We start from the raw sequence: 17,240 nt of genomic DNA, 5'->3' as shown, positions 1-17,240 counted from the left end.
CCTGACTGGACAAGAATTCCCCTCAAGCTAGTAGTCTCTGCAAGCCACAGTAGTATCACCCAACACTTACCTTCCTCCCATTCACAAAGAAAACCAAGTCATCTGATTTCGGTGGGCAAGACATTGCACCTGTAAATAAGTTTCACCTTATAACTCTAGATGCAGATGTTCTTTGGCGCCAGAGAAATGAAAATATAGCACTAAGCAACAGAAATCCCTCTCCGTGCAAGAGCAGGCAGCTCAGAGCCCCAGAGAGCAGGGCAGGGGGTGGAGACTCCCTTGCTTTGTGGCCTTTTAAGTCTAGGGCACCTGTGTGGCCCAGCCTCTCTTATTCTGCTTCCCACCAATCCTGGCTTCGAAGCTCACTCCATGCACAACCCACCCCTCTTCTTGCTTTCTTGTAAGTTGGAGGGCTGTAGTGTGAAGACCATAAGCAACCATCCAAACTTAAACCTACTCTGCACACTGTCTCAGCCCCGGGAATATATTCTGGACAGATTTCCTTCTTCTCAAAGAGAGCTACAAGTGGGCTTTCTGAGAGCTTGCACTTTTCCAACTTTTTTCTTATTTGAGCTCAGAAGTGTCCTCATAGGAAATCATATGGATAAGTCTACTCTGTGTCCTAAAGTGGAGGTGTGAGGTGCCACAACCACCCAGCTCCTCTATACTCTCCTTACTTCCTCCCCATCCACAGGATTGCTTCACTGGAAAAGGGTGACATAGTCAAGGCAATCACTTTGCAGGTGAATAAAATGAGACCCAGATATGTGAGATCAGTAGCTCAGGATCACATAGAAACTCAAGTGGCAAAGCACAAACCAAAACCAGGATCTTCTGGCTTAAGTAACCTTAAGTGTATAGATAGATTCTTTAATAAAAAGAAAAATATCATTTTTGATCTTTCTGAACATCTCCAGTTAGATATTAGGGGATAAAATCAAGCAGTTCTTGTTCTTTCAGGTAATGTAATGCCCAGACTTGGCCTCACATATGGGTAAAGCAGGTAGCTGCTCAAGTGGACTGGTTTCAAGAGAGGAGGCAAGACCTCCCTGCTCCCCAAAGCTTCCTTCACAAGTGCATGGAGGCTTGGCACACCATTGTTAGAGTCAACTCTTTGTGTTAAGATGACCTTACCTTGTGACAGGGCTCAGGCCAGAGATGGCAAAGACCTAGCATCCTCTTGACTTGGTTAACTGAGGAAGATCCTCTTTCCCACTCGGTTCACATGTGGCTTCATGATCCTGTCCACCACAGAGTTAGTCCAGAAACACTCCTAATCAAATGGAGTTGGAAGTTTCCAATTTTGTTTACAATTCTTCTTCTTTTTTTTTTAAGCTTATTTATTTATTTTTGAGAGAGAGTCAGAGAGAGAGAGAGAGAGAGCAAGTACAAGTGGGAGAGAGGCAGAGAGAGAGGGAGACGCAGAATCCAAAGCAGACTCCAGGCTCTCAGCTGTCAGCACAGAGCCCGATGTGGGGCTCAAACCCATGAACCATGAGATCATGACCTGAGTTGGAGTTGGATGCTTAACCAACTGAGCCACCCAGTTGCCCTTCTTTACAATTCTAATGCCAAGGTTCCAGGCATATCTGTCTTCCTACACCTGTGGAGATGAGTGTCTCCACACATGTTTGGGTGCGTATGCAGGTGTTTCACATGTGTTAAAAAGCTGTTGAATAAACCCACAACAGGGTCATGAGAAGAGATGTTGGGGATCATGCTGTGAATTAGGTATGACCTTCAGATCAGTCTTTTTGATCATGTCACTCCTGCTAAAAATACCCTCAGTAGCTGTCTGAGACCTGGAACATAAGGTCCTAACTCCTTAGCCCACGGTGCAAAGCCCTTCATAGTCTGTCTTTGTTTCTGAACTGAGACTCTTTTACTCTTCAAAAAAGTCTCATGCTCCAGCCAAACTACTCCTCTCATCATCCTTCTTCTGCTTAAACGTGGCATTGCTCTACTCAAAACCTTCCAAAGGTGGTTATGGCCTCCCACAGCACTTAGCAAAACCCCATATGCTTTCCACGGAGGCCCCATGGGACAGGACCGGACCTGCTCACCTCCCCAAGTGCATCTTCATCCCCTTTCTCCCTTGTTTGTAATCCCTGGTGCATTGGCCTTTCCCTGCTTCTTGAGTGTGTGGAAGTCTTTCCTGTCCTAAGACCTTGGAGCGTGTTATTCATTCAGCCTCAACCTCTCTTCTCTTAGACATTGGCATAGCTGATGCCTTCTTGTTATTTGGGTTTGAGCTCTTCCCTGATCACTCAGTCTGCAGGAGCACCTCTGGCACTCTCTTTTCTACCCCGCTGATTCATTCTCTCCATTGCACTTGTTACTACCGGATATGGATACTTGTTCACCTTTCTATTTGCTTTCCCCACTAGAACTTCATCTTCATGAGGTTACAAACATTACTTTCAATGCACCACTGTATCCTCAGGCCTAGAATGAGTAAATTGCCATAGAGTAAATGCCCAGTATGTATTTGTTAAGTGGCTGAAGAAGGCTCTTCCATGTCTGCAATCATAGCAACCCTATTCCTATCCTGTTGAGATTGCCCTCCCTCTCTCCATCTTTATCTACCATCAAAAAATAGATTTGAAATCCTTTCTCTTCTTTCTGTTAATTCCAAAAGCAACTCAGATCCAACCAACTGCTTATTTGCCTTTCACTTAATACACCAGGAACCAGGAAACTAATCTCTTAACTGCCACTAATAGTTGGTTGTCTATTCAATGTTTATATCTCACTTTTCCAATTAGGTAGTAAGCTCTTAGAATAGCTGGTTGTATCCCCCACAGTGCTCAGCATGAATGACAACTTGTTTATTGCAGGGGCTAATGTATGCTTGACTTTTTAGTGAAGGAGGGAGGCATTAGTAATCCATTCATTCACTCACTCAGTAGGTACTGACATATCACTAAATATTTATCATTGTGAGAAGCAAGAAACATGGGAATTAGCTTTGATTTGGGGAGGGGGATAAAGGAAGGCCTGAGGAGGGGACATCTAGTCCTGACAGATGAGGAGGAGCTGATTCTGTGAGAGCTGGGAATGGAGGAGAGGCAGCCTGGGGAGAGAAAAAGTAGAGACTGAGGCCTTTCCGTTTAAGGGAAGGGATTGTTTTTCAGGATCCACAGTCCATTCACCACCTCACTCTGCCCCTAAAAGAGGGAAATTAGTGAACACCGAGAATTCGCAATTCCCATTTACAGGAGCACGGACTCTGTCAATGAAAAGCAAGGATCATGGGGTTTCAAAATACTTAGAGGAATAAATCCTTCAGAATCAACATAAAATACAAGTGTTTAACATAGAGGAACAGTTTTAGAGTACTAAAGTATGATTATGGTATTAGATTCAGAAGATATAAAAGTAATTTGGATTATAGAACCAAATACATTAATTGCTGGGAAACTGAAATCTGACCTTGAATGGCTTCAGAGAGGTATTTTTCAAACTTGTTTCAGCCAGGGAAACTTTTGTTTGAATGAAATCTTATAAAGCGTAAACAAATTAAACAAAAAGGTTACTGCTTAGCCCAGAGGGCTGGGGGTGAGGCCTGATGTCCTCTGGTTTTCTCTCAGAAAGCCCAAGGGCTCTGGGGAGCTCATCAGAAAAATGACTCACTGCAGAGTGAACAAAAGGTTGCCCACAGTATGAAGGTAGCATGAAGTCTTTGCCAAGGTTTTCTGAGCCTCAGATCTTATTCAAGACAAAGGGAAAAAAGCCACCACAGTTTTTTTCCTTCTTGTTTTCCTTTAATGAAAAGGGAAGGCTAAATGTCTTCACGTTTAAATGGATTATTCTGGTAAGTGAAAGAAACCTGACATATACTGACTCATGTGCTTGAGGTTTGTTATAAAAATACACTTAAGAGTTACATCAAAAAATCCCTGTTACCCAATGGAAGAATTAATATTCTCAGTGACACCACCCTCCCCAACAATCCAAACAAACCTATTTCTGGGGGAAAAAAAATGCAACAAATCCTGGTCACAGATGTAAATGGAAAAGTACTGGCCATGGCTTCAGTGTCCCTAGGGCACTGCCTTCTGTGGTGAGCTCTTTAAAACCCAAAGGTAGAACACAGTCAAGCAGACTGATAATGGGGCACTTTCAGGACTCCTGGCTTGGTCATTAAACATCTATATTCCAGACCCTCTATTCTCAACTGTTTTGACTACGAGGTCCTTTCCCCCCCTCTCCCAGCTCCCATCTCTAGATCAAGGCACCTGAAAATTCTGTTTCTGGTGAGCACCTGCTTCCTGGCATCAAACTTCTGGCTGCCACAGAGAAGACAGGAGACTCACAGCTTCAGGTTTCTGAGAGGGAAGAAGGGCAATGGGGACCATGTAAGTGGAGCAAAATACCCTCTTCCTGCCTGGATAAAGACCACCCTATCTGAGGAAAAGGATCAAACAGTAAAGTAGCTCAGATAAGAAGGGTAAAGAGGAGAGGAAATCTAAGAGCATAGGGCAGGCTTTTAGGGAAGTGTAATATAAATGCTAGAAAGAGTCATATAGTGAAAGAAATTCAATTAATGGTGTAAACTAAAATACACAACAGCCTCAACAGCTTAAGGGTTGGGGGGTTGCTGGGGAGAGGGGAAAGTAGAAGCCACTGAAGTCATTTCACTAGGGCAAAGGGTGGTAATATGGGGACAGTTGGAGCAGGAGGCCAGGAGAGTAATTTTTCATGGGGGAAATATTTGGTATCTTGTTTTCAAATAGTGGTAGAGAAATATGTGTCTGTTTATGAAAGTGAGTAAATGGAAAAGTAAACTCATGGTAAAGTAGAACTTCAAAATTAAGAGAAGAAATGGAGGGGTGCTTGGGTGGTTCAGTGGGTTGAACGTCCAACTTTGGTTCAGGTCATGATCTCACAGTCTGTGTGTTTGAGCCCTGCCTGGGGCTCTGTGCTGACATCTCAAAGCCTGCTTAGGTTTCTGTGTCTCCCTCTCTCTCTGCCCCTCCCCTGGCCTCTCTGTCTCTCTTTCTCAAAAATAAATAAATAAACATTAAAAAAAAGAACCAGCTGATTGTCCCTGAACAAACCAGCAAAAATAATGAAAAGGAAGTTTAAGACACTTTAAGTATACTTTATATTATGTTTATGTTTAAGATACTTTATATTAAGTATATGACACATGATACTGTTAAAAAATAAAAATTCAACCCAGTAAATGTAAAGATCTAATTGGCTTTATGCAACACTCTATGAATGGGGCAGCATCCTATCTAGCAAAAGAAGGGAACTCCCTCAGGGTCTGCCTCAGGGGCAGAGAGCCTCTTTCCTCAAGGTCTTGCAGGGGGTTGGGGGGATGGAGGCAGCCCTGCAGTGACTGAGTGCCATGGGGTACAGTGGGGGTACACAGGCCTGTCTCTTACAGCCTAAGTGGGACCAGTTGGTGGAGATAGTGCTTGCTCCAAGGCTCCTGCTGGGTTCCTGATGCCTTGGGGGTCTTGCTCGACTTCTCCTTCTGCCCAATTCTGCTTCTTCAGCCTTCCTGTGCCAGGTGTCGATCCCTGAAAACATCCTGCTCCCCATACTCTGTCTCAACATCTGCTTCCAGAAAACTCATCCTGTGGTTCCACGTGTTCTGATAGTGTGAGGAATTTGGCCATTTTACACCATTGTGCAGAGGATTTAAAGACTTTTTCTTAAAAGAAACAACATGGCATATAGCTGGCTCAGTCAGGTAAGCATTCAACTCTTGATTTTGGTTCAGGTCATTATCTCACAGTTCATGAGTCCACTTAGGATTTTGCTCTGTCAGCATAGAGCCTGCTTGGGATTCTCACTCTCCTCTCTCTCTTTCAAAATAAATAAATAAAACTTAAAAAAAGAAAAAGAAACAACATAGATATCCCAGCCCTCCTGTCCCAGCCCTCTTTTTGACCTCTTCCATTTCTAACACTTGAGCATATGTGATTGTCTTCAGGTTCAAGACACTGAACAGAAATCAAGTCCCTCCCTACTACTATTCACTCAGCTCCATTTGCCCAGTGTTTTTGTAATCTGGCACGAGACTGTTCTGTCATAAGCTTTTGTTCCAGAAGAAGTAAGACATCCTTGGCCCCATGGGTCAAAAGGAGCAAGGTGGAGCACAGGGAGTGTATACCTGCCACACGGTATTTCTCTTCTGACAATCTTTTATTGAACCCACAATTAAGCAATAGCCCCGGTAGGTTTCTAAGTAACAAGAAATTGCAGTTTTGCCCAAAGATAATAATTATTATGTGCTTTTATCACTGAAAGGGCACTTCACCATTTATGGACCACTGGTTAAAAAGATCATACTTTACAGTTCTGTGTAACTCTCACTGTGATAACACTTTAAAATTAGATAGTCAATAATTAAATTTTAAGATATTTATGTAAATTAATAACATGGATTAAGTTTTATGATAGATACTAAAAACTGTCAAATTTTAAGGACATTACAATATTAATCCTATGTTTGAAACTGCTATCCTATAAAATGTGCTATTTTTGTAAATACTTTCTCCCCAACCCCAATTCTTCAAGTTAATTAAGTGCTACTTAAATGATCAGACTTATTTTATAAAAATTCAATTTCTTTTTTTTTTAAGTTTATTTTATTTTGAGTGTGAGAGAGAGAATGCACATGCACGCAAGAAGGGGAAGAGCAGAGAGAGAATCCCACGCAGGCTCCACGCTGTCAGCACAGAGCTTGACACGGGACTCCATCTCACAGACCATGAGATCACGACCTGAGTCGAAATCAAGAGTCAGAGGCTTACCCAAGTGTTTTCAGAGGCTTTGCCCACACAATCTATGAAATGTAATACTTTTAAAATTAATTTGCATCTGTGACAAATGTGTCCTCCTATTTTACTGATGGAAAAATATACCAGTAACCCTATTTTTGCTCTTATGTCTGGCACAATGAGTCTGTGTGGGTTGGGTTCTAGGCAAACTAGATTATTGGGTAAATTCAGACATTTAAAAATATATGTGTACACACAGACTTCTCTTAGAATAAGAGACACTGTGGCACAAAAACAGACACATAGACCAATGGAATAGAATAGAAACCCCAGAACTAGACCCACAAACGTATGGCCAACTCATCTTTGACAAAGCAGGAAAGAACATCCAATGGAAAAAAGACAGTCTCTTTAACAAATGGTGCTGGGAGAACTGGACAGCAACATGCAGAAGGTTGAAACTAGACCACTTTCTCACACCATTCACAAAAATAAACTCAAAATGGATAAAGGACCTGAATGTGAGACAGGAAACCATCAAAACCTTAGAGGAGAAAGCAGGAAAAGACCTCTCTGACCTCAGCTGTAGCAATCTCTTACTCGACACATCCCCAAAGGCAAGGGAATTAAAAGCAAAAGTGAATTACTGGGACCTTATGAAGATCAAAAGCTTCTGCACAGCAAAGGAAACAACCAACAAAACTAAAAGGCAACCAACGGAATGGGAAAAGATATTTGCAAATGACATATCGGACAAAGGGCTAGTATCCAAAATCTATAAAGAGCTCACCAAACTCCACACCCGAAAAACAAATAACCCAGTGAAGAAATGGGCAGAAAACATGAATAGACACTTCTCTAAAGAAGACATCCGGATGGCCAACAGGCACATGAAAAGATGTTCAGCGTCGCTCCTTATCAGGGAAATACAAATCAAAACCACACTCAGATATCACCTCACGCCAGTCAGAGTGGCCAAAATGAACAAATCAGGAGACTATAGATGCTGGAGAGGATGTGGAGAAACGGGAACCCTCTTGCACTGTTGGTGGGAATGCAAATTGGTGCAGCCGCTCTGGAAAGCAGTGTGGAGGTTCCTCAGAAAATTAAAAATAGACCTACCCTATGACCCAGCAATAGCACTGTTAGGAATTTATCCAAGGGACACAGGAGTACTGATGCATAGGGGCACTTGTACCCCAATGTTCATAGCAGCACTCTCAACAATAGCCAAATTATGGAAAGAGCCTAAATGTCCATCAACTGATGAATGGATAAAGAAATTGTGGTTTATATACACAATGGAGTACTACGTGGCAATGAGAAAAAATGAAATATGGCCTTTTGTAGCAACGTGGATGGAACTGGAGAGTGTGATGCTAAGTGAAATAAGCCATACAGAGAAAGACAGATACCATATGGTTTCACTCTTATGTGGATCCTGAGAAACTTAAGAGAAACCCATGGGGGAGGGGAACAAAAAAAAAAAAGAGGTTAGAGTGGGAGAGAGCCAAAGCATAAGAGACTGTTGAGAACTGAGAACAAACTAAGGGTTGATGGGGGGTGGGAGGGAGGAGAGGGTGGGTGATGGGTACTGAGGAGGGCACCTTTTGGGATGAGCACTGGGTGTTGTATGGAAACCAATTTGACAATAAATTTCATTTATAAATAAAAAATAAAATAAAATAAAATTAAAAAAAACAAAAAAAAAACATCTATTGTCCTTAACATAAAAACTAATGATTCATATTCTTTATCTGTTATTATTTTTAGAGTTTTAATGTCTTGTTTATTGATTTAATGAGGCCTTTCTTAATGTGCAAAAGCATTTACTGAACTGTCCTTTCAAACTGCTTTGTGAGAACTAGCTGTTAGACTGGGCTGCTGCTTTTAATGAATGAATGCAATTCTAAGATGGTGTACAAACATCATGAGAAAATTCAGTCTCAGAAATAAAACTTGTGCAGCTTGTTAATAGTTGGTATAGTATTAGCCACTGGATATGGATATGAAGTTGGTTTTGATATTCTTGTTTCTTTAAGAATCTTGAGAATTGCACTTATAGACTATCATTAGGTTATTATATTAGAATATTTTGGTACTTCTAATTCTATTTTTAGTTGTATCATGTATTCCATTCATTTCAACTTTGTAATAGTTACTAATCAGTGTCTATTGTAATAATGTACATATTTCTGTAAGCCATCTCAAATCCTGTTTTTGAAAGACTAAAGGGTACAAAAAACCTTTCAAATAAATAAACTGAACACACACACACACACACACACAAAAAAAAAAAAAAAAAAAAAAAAAAAGAGACACTGACTGAGAGACTTTTCTTTGGAAAGAGGCTTTTTCTTTCCACTGCCAGCCTTCTCTTCTTCCAATCTGGTCTCAACACACATAAACAGTCATGCACGCTAATTCTTCCAGCACAAAATTACTATTAATAAACACAGAGTTTACCATCTAGCACACAGATCACAAGTGATTTAGTTTATTTGTGTTTCAAACCTCATAGGGACTGAACACCTTCTCTGGCATAACCCTGAATTTCCTTAGGAAAATGCAATGTAAAGTAGCGAAGAAATAACTGAAAAAAACCCAGTATTTTCGTGTTCCTCTGAAATGGCAAAAGGAATGTGGTGCTGATTTCATCTATTAGACACCAAACCAAATCAAGGTGATTTGAGATCACCGTTTTACTCCGTATCATTTTCCAGAAGAAGACACTATACCACTAGCATGGCTCATGGCAGATGAGGACCACCTGGAGGCTTTGGATGGTTTATATCCCTAAGCCTCATCTAAACAGGCCATATGGGAGTGGCAGGAACCTGAAGATTGTGGTAAGGCTTGCAGTGCTGGAGATCACAAGAGCCAATTACAGACATCTCTTCCAATCCCATGTTCAGAGACCTCATCGTTGGTGGCTTGGAGTTGGCCAAGGTGGGCATACTTACACCATGGAGATTGGCAAATGTTATAAACCATGTATTTTTCAGGCAAGCTAGTTGTTACAGCCAAACCTTTGGCTTTGGGGATCCAATCCTGAGAGTTTTGGGGTGGATGATTTTAGGAGTCAGCAGATTTCTGAAGAACAAAGCATGAGCATTTTCTTCAGTTGTTCCATGGTAATGAGAACCCTACCATGTTTTAAAATCACGATGCTGTAGATCTTCAGTATAATCCAAATGAAAAGAAGAATTTTTGATTCTAAGCTTCCTTATATTTTTGGTACAAATTTGCATCCTAAAACATAATAACGCAGTGACCTAAACCACAGAGAATAACCGAAAGATACTAAAATTATCCTTGACAATTGGGTGCCAACCTACATTTTGCTCTGGTTTGAAAATTTTAAGGTCAATCATGTATTCTTTCATTTTCTAAGAACAACATAGGATTAAGACACATGGATAGACTAAGGTATAAATGTTGAAGGATCATCTTTAGGAATCTAAAAAAGATCAAAAGAAGGAAGATAATTAATAAAATACTGTTATATAAAAAACTTGTAATTCAGAAGAAAAAAATTTAAGGTTTCTTTTTTTAATTTATTTTTGAGACAGAGAGAGAGAGAGAGAGAGAGAGCGTATGCACAGTTGGGAGAGGGGCAGAGGAAGAGGGGGGACAGAGGTCTGCACTGGCAGCAGAGAGCCCAATGCAGGGCTCAAACTCATGAACCATGAGATCACGACCTGAGCCAAAGTCAGATGCTCAACTGACTGAGCCATCCAGGCACCACAGAAGAAGAAGAATTGTTTTTTTTTTTTTTTTTTTTTTTTTTTTTTTTTTTTAAAGAACAAGTCATGGGCACCTGGGTGGCTCAGTCAGTTGAATATCTGATTCTTGATTTCTGCTCAGGTCATGATCTTATGATTGTGAGATCAAGCCCCATGCCAGGCTCTGCACTGGGTGTGGGGCCTGATGGGCATTTTCTTTTTCTCTCTCTTTCCCTCTCCTGCTTTCTCTCTCTCTCTCTTTCAAGATAAATAAATAAACTTTTAAAAAAAGAACAAGTTGATGTCCATTTTATTATCAAAATTATATAGTTTTCTTGTTTCTTTCAATCCTTGAGACATAAATCTTTTTATCCTTATAAACTTCTTATGTTTGGGATAAGATATGTCTTATTCAGAAGCCCTGTAATTGCAATCTAATTTTATACTAGAGCCCCATTTAGGGTTGCAGTAAGCATTTCCATATAGGAATAGTCCCTGAGGATAGTTCTAGACATATTTCAACAGATGGAAAATGAAACTGTGTCATTAGTGTGTCATTACAAGGCATATCAAAGAGTGCCAAGTGACTTGATATTTTAAGTTAAATTATTTTTATTAGTTTGCTTAACAAATACTTTCTGAATAACTGACCAGATCAGATATCCATTTAACCTAATTTGGTTATTAAGGTAATTAAAATACCGTATCAACTTCTTTTTGATAAAATGTTTCAAGAAATAAGCTACCATGTCCATTTGCTACTAGCACTGGCTCAATTGAGTCTGATTTTCTTTGAGGTCTAAAACAAGCCATCATTTGAAGAGGTTCACTCACTCTGCAGTTGCTTTGGAGCATATAGGTAGTAGCAAGTGAAGACAGAGTGAGAATTTTTGTTGGAAAACATGAACCTGCCCTGTGCTTTTGTCATGTTTACCAAATCCATACTAAGAACCTGGAAGTCCGTGAAAGTGGTGATTACAACAGGGACCTCTCCTCACCACCCTTACCATGTCAGTAAATTGATCCACACAAGTTATCCTAACCAACTCAGGAGTTGCTGGGTCACTCAGGGTGAAGGTCTTGGTCAGCCCCCTTTCTTTATGGGCAGCAGTGACTGCATTCATACATGGTCAACAACACAGAGGGTTCCAAAACATTCCAGCCTCACCCAAACCCTGAAAGGAGGGCAAAAGGCTGTCAGAAATGTCTGATTCTCCTAGGACTAATTTGTGTACACCCCCCGCCCCCCCCCCCCCCCCCCCACACACACACACTCTCTCTCTTTCTCCATCTCTCAATTCACCTCTTCTGGCTTTATAATCCTCAGAGTAGAGTATGTCTAAGTTGCCAGAACTGAATTCCCCTCACGCTGATTTGTGTATGGGGTCCTCCTCAAAGTAGCTCATGAAAATATCCCAGGACATCAGGATAGTGGGACAGCTAAAACCTCTGTTCCTCTGCCCAGGTAATGTCCTGACCAAAGCCCTTGGTGCCCTCTAGAATATTCCAACTTGGGCTCCAGACCATTTATGTTTAACTCAAAACCCAAGTAAAACAACCACAATCTTTATGGCTAAGCCTGAAAGACTGAAGTGCTTGCCTCAAGCGTGAACTGTTGAAGTCCGCATGTGTGCTAACTTCCTTGGTGTGTGTTAGATGTTTCTGAATTAACCATGTAGTAACATTATATTTTGAATGATTCACCAACGCTTCTTTGTACTTATTTTTTTTTCTTTCTTTCTTCAAAGTAGTGTGGTCTATGGTTTGTGTCCAGGCCCTTAGTGAGAGATGAGACAAAGGGTTCCAAGCAGATAAAGCTTATCTCAGGCTTTGGTTTTTTACTCTGAAGCAAATGTGGAGGGAAAGGGATTGCTGGTATAAGTAAGGAGGAGGGGGTGAGAGCAGAAAGGTCTTGTGTCCTATTTGGAGCAAACTGGCAGGGAGGTGGCTACACTCTAAAAGGCAGAATTGCACCCTATGTTAGGATGGTCTTTAGAGATTCTCCCAGTACAGAAGAATAGATAGAGGCCCTTCAGACAGGAACTCTTGCCTTTCTCCCAATCTTGACCTACATTCAAAAAAGAGAGGCAATTTCCTAGAAAACCTAAGGTTCATCTGCCATCTTTCTGGCCAGATGTGGGCTCAAAACAGAACTTAAGTTGGGGAAGTTGTGTTTTTTGTGCACTTGCGTTCAAGAGCTCTCACCATAGGTCTTTATGGGTCAGTTGAAGCCCATATGGTCCAGGGAATGTAGAGTCAATACCTCTTGTATTAGCAGCTATTAATAGCTCAGAGCAAATAGTGAGACACTTGTTTGAAAGCCTATTCTGATTCGGGGAGAGTGTGGAAAGACGCAGATAAACAAGAAAAATTGAGTCTGGAGGACATGTGAGAAGGGTGAAGAAAAGAAAGTTCTGGGTGGGTGAAATTTGCCGACAATTTCAGTTTTATCTTGTGGTGGCCCTTAGCCTAATGACCCATGATGCTTGGTTCTTCCTTGACCTTTCTTGTTTGATTACATTCGTTTCATGATCTCAAGACTGAGCACCACTCTGCCATGAATTGGCTTTTCTTTTCCCTTCTCCTTTTCAATTCAAAGGAATAAGCAAATTAAGGGAGCTGTTTCATTATTTCTTGAAAGAGTAGGTTGTTATAGACTGAACTGTGCTCTCTCAAAATTCATATCCTCAAGTCCTAACCCCTAGTACCTATGAATGTGACCATATTTGGAGATAACGTCTTTAAATAGGGGTCTTTAAGGTGTGCCCAAATCCAATATCACTAGTGTCTTTATAAGGAAAGGAAATTAGGACACACAGAGAGAGACATCAGACATATGCACACAGAGGGGATGACCATGGGAGGGCACAGTGAGCTGGCTGTCTGCAAGCCTAAGAGAGGCCTGAGAAGAAATCAAACCTTGATTTCAGACTTCTAGTTTCCAGAACTGAGAAAATATATCTCTGTTGTTAAAGTCACCCAGTGTGTGGTACTTTGTTATGGTAGCTCTACAAACTCACATAGAGGTCTTGATTTCTTACCTTGGTTGGTTAAATGACGGTGGGATTTCGGAAGTGCACCAAAGTGACACAGAGCTCTTCTGGTATATCAGTGACAGTAGGGATTTTGTAGTCATCTGGACTCTGAGAATAAAGCACACCTTCTGGGAAATATTTCAGTTCTTCTATGGTATATAATCTCATGGCTTGGATAAATTCTCTTTCAATCTATAGGCAAAAATTTCACAGTTTATAAGTATATGATACTGATTGAATATATATTTCAATGTGACTGAAAATGGAGCTCCAAACCATAGTGAGTCATTCTTGACAGCCTAGTGTGGATTTTATGAAGGGTTCTTCAGGGTCTGGTGTTTGCCATCCTGCCTGGCCTCATCCTTAGTTCTTGCCCAGGTGCCCCACACTCCAGGTACCCAACACTTGTCAAGTTCCAGGTAATTATCAAGCCCACTAGATTTCACTCAGATCGCCAAGTCTTTGTTTTGTTTTTTTGTTTTTGTTTTTAATGTTTATTTATTTTTGAGAGACAGAGTGAGAGACAGAGCATGAGCAGGGGAGGGGCAGAGAGACACAGAATCCAAAGCAGGCTCCAGGCTCTGAGCTGTCAGCACAGAGTCCAACATGGACCTTGGGTTCACAAACCGTGAGATTATGACTTGAGCTGAAGTCAGATGCTTAACTGACTGGGCCACCCAGGCGCCTCCAGAGCTCCAAGTCTTTGTAAATGCAGTTTCTCCTGACTCTCTTCACTGCTCCTTACCTCAGCTTGTCTTCCTGGAGAACTGCTTTTCATCCTCCAAGTTCCTGCCTATTTGGAGCGTGTGGATCCTCCTACCACTTCCTGGTTGGATTTAGGAAGCACTTCCTTGAGGCTCACTGAGTCTTGAACACATTCTCCCATCATGGTGGCTCTCAGAGGGCATTTTCCTTGTTCACCTCTCTCCTCTTGCTCTCTCTCACATTTATAAACATTCGAGGCCTTGACCTTCTTGTATTCTGTTATTAGCAACGTGGCCTGGTACATAGATTCTTAATAAATGTCTGTTGAATTAGATGAGAATTAGCTAACATTAAAGGAACATGAACTAGAAAAATGGAACACTATTAAGTTATAATATATGGATTCTTCTCTTTATAAAATACTATGAAGAGTAGATAAATATTAAACAAGATGTGATGAAAAAAACTTTTATCAAATTAAATATTTTTTATTAAAAGCTATTTTGAGTTCTATTTACAAACTGTTATGCTCTAAGGGGTGTCTGCCTGGAGGTTAAAAAATTGAAGGAGAGTTACTGTTTGCATTTTATTGAAATGTAAAATTAAGGAATAAGGCACACAAATTTAAAAACTGTATTTGGATTTTTCCAAATGTTTGTCCCTAAAGGAAAATATCAAAGTCCAGGAGATGCAGTCTAACACACTTCTAGTTTTCTTTCCTTTTCCAATGGGACAAATGTAGGGTTTTTCTGTCATGACATCTCCCTTTCTGCCTTTGCTTAAACAATAAAGAGGCAAGAATGAGCTGGGAGGAGGTAGAAGAAAGGGAAGGGGAGGCGACAACTGGATGAGCCATGCGAGGGTCTCAAACTTTAAAGGCTTCAGATGAATTTCAGGTGTAGGTTAAATGTGCAGATTCTGTCTCAGCCAGTTAGGATGGAACAAGTATAAGCCTGGGCTTAATTCCTGCACAGCAATGTTTCCCATAAACACTTATCAGTACTTCTATTGCAGGGTCTGAGGACCACATTTTGAGAAGCACAGAGGGATCAGTAAAACTATTAGACCTTATAAAGCCCAATGGCCAATCCAGGTAAACAAATCTCTCAGGACTTAGGATGCTGGGAAGCTGTTGGCAGATGAAAGCACCATGTGTCTGCCAAGCGCGACACCAAGCTGCTCAACCTCTCCAGCATGCTGCTCGGATGAACATTGTGGGCTGGCTGCCTTGCCTCACCTTGGGGCAGTTGGCAGGTCTAGGGTGGGCTGATGTGGCTGGTCCACTGGCCCCACTTTCAGTAGCAAGGCTAGAAAAAAACAAAGCTCCATTAGTAGCTGGAAAGGTTTTAACTCAAAGTTTAAAAAGACTTGGGTGCAGTGGGGAGCCTGGGTGGCTTAGTCTGTTAAGCACCTGGCTTTGGCTCGGGTCATGATCTCATGGACCATGAGCTTGAGCCCCACGTCAGGCTCTGTGTTGACAGCTTGGAGCCTGGAGCCTGCTTAGGATTCTGTGTCTCCATCTCTCTCTTTGCCCCTCCCCAGCTCATGCTCTGTCTCTTTGTCTCAAAAATAAAGAAACATTAAAAAAAAGACTTTGGGTGCATTAATTTTATTATTTATGCAATCAAAATCGGAGTTAAATTCAACAGGAAGCAAAAAAATTGTGCTTAAGCATTTCTTTTTCTTTTATATTTCCCTAAATTGCACAGTCTGTATAAATTTAATATTAATATGAATACTAATGTAACTTTATGTACTTATATAGTGTTTCCTAAGTATGAACATATTAATATTCATGAAGAAAAATTAGAAGGCACAGAGAGTTATAAAGGAGAAGTCACACATACTCCTGCCATACAAAGACAATGATTGTTAACTTTTTTTTAAATTTTCTTCCAATATTTTATCTATTTGTGTGTGTATGTTATATAATCTACATTGTAGAATACTTGCACCTGGTATAAATAATATTTGGAGGATTCTTGGAAATAATATTCTGAATGGAACTGACCAGAAGTTCCTATGGTCATGGGGTGGTCTTGGTATCACACACCTGTCCAATGCCCAGGGCTGGGTTTATGCTGAAAGCAGCATCCATGTCAATGTCAGTCCTAAGGAGCTATTCCAAGAGACAATATATAATGGAAAAGTATTATTTATTTAAAATAGATCTTTACTAAAATTTTATATGTGTTCCTAGTTCTTCCACTGGGAGGATCAAGTTGATTATTATGTACACATAGAAAACATGTCAACGTTTGTGTTTACACTATCCAGATGGTGAACACAAATGTTGCTCTTTACCTTATGAACCCCAGTCAGACAGTCGGCTTCAACTTCAGAACAGGATGCTCCATAAACAGAATGTGGATAGGCATCACCTTCCTCCTTCTCCCAGTCCATATCTGTGTGGTAGCCTCTGAGAAGAGAAATCAGCAGTGAAAAGAAAAGACCCTTTCCCCATGAGTGGTCTCATTGCCCCCTGGACTGTGGGGCCTGGAGATGACAGAGCACTTACCCCATGGTTGAAGGCCTCCCTTCCCTTCTTTGGCAAGGGGGATGTGTGACCAGAGTTCTAAGAGTAGCACCGCAGACACAGGGTGAAGGTCCATCAGTGTATGACCCCTCCCCTCCAGCACATGGTTACTGGAACTGGTCAGAGTGTGTGTAGATAGCTATGGCGTCCCTCCTGGTCAGCAAACAGCTGTGGCCCCAAGGAGTCCCCGGGCCTCCCTGCCATGACCCATGACTAAGGTTAACAGTGGGCATAGCAGAGCTCCTGTGCTCTCTGGGCATCTGTTCAGGTTTATGAGTGAGCACCATCTCTGCCCAGGTGTAATCTAAACCAAAGTAAAAATGTCTTTTACTTGAAATATCCAGTAGTCAAGAGATTGATGGATTCTTCTAAGGCTTTTGCAATCTGGAAGACATGATTAGTTATGAAGAAATACAAGCTTAGGGAAAATAATGAAAAATACCTTGAATGCTGGGCTTGCCTCCTCTTGTTTAGAACAAGCTTCCTACCCACATTCACTTAT

At 41.1% G+C, this 17,240-nt stretch overlaps 1 pseudogene; it reads right to left on the bottom strand.

The window, feature by feature from the left end:
* The window catches only part of LOC112866654 (aldehyde oxidase 4-like), an 82,055-nt pseudogene that overhangs the window by 2,007 nt on the left and 62,808 nt on the right, over window positions 1-17,240 (bottom strand).

The sequence above is a fragment of the Puma concolor genome, chromosome C1 (genome assembly GCF_028749965.1).
Source record: "Puma concolor isolate L17-30 chromosome C1, mPumCon1.1.hap2, whole genome shotgun sequence".
In the NCBI taxonomy this organism is placed as follows: domain Eukaryota; kingdom Metazoa; phylum Chordata; class Mammalia; order Carnivora; family Felidae; genus Puma; species Puma concolor.
This window is presented reverse-complemented; position numbering and strand designations above follow the sequence as displayed.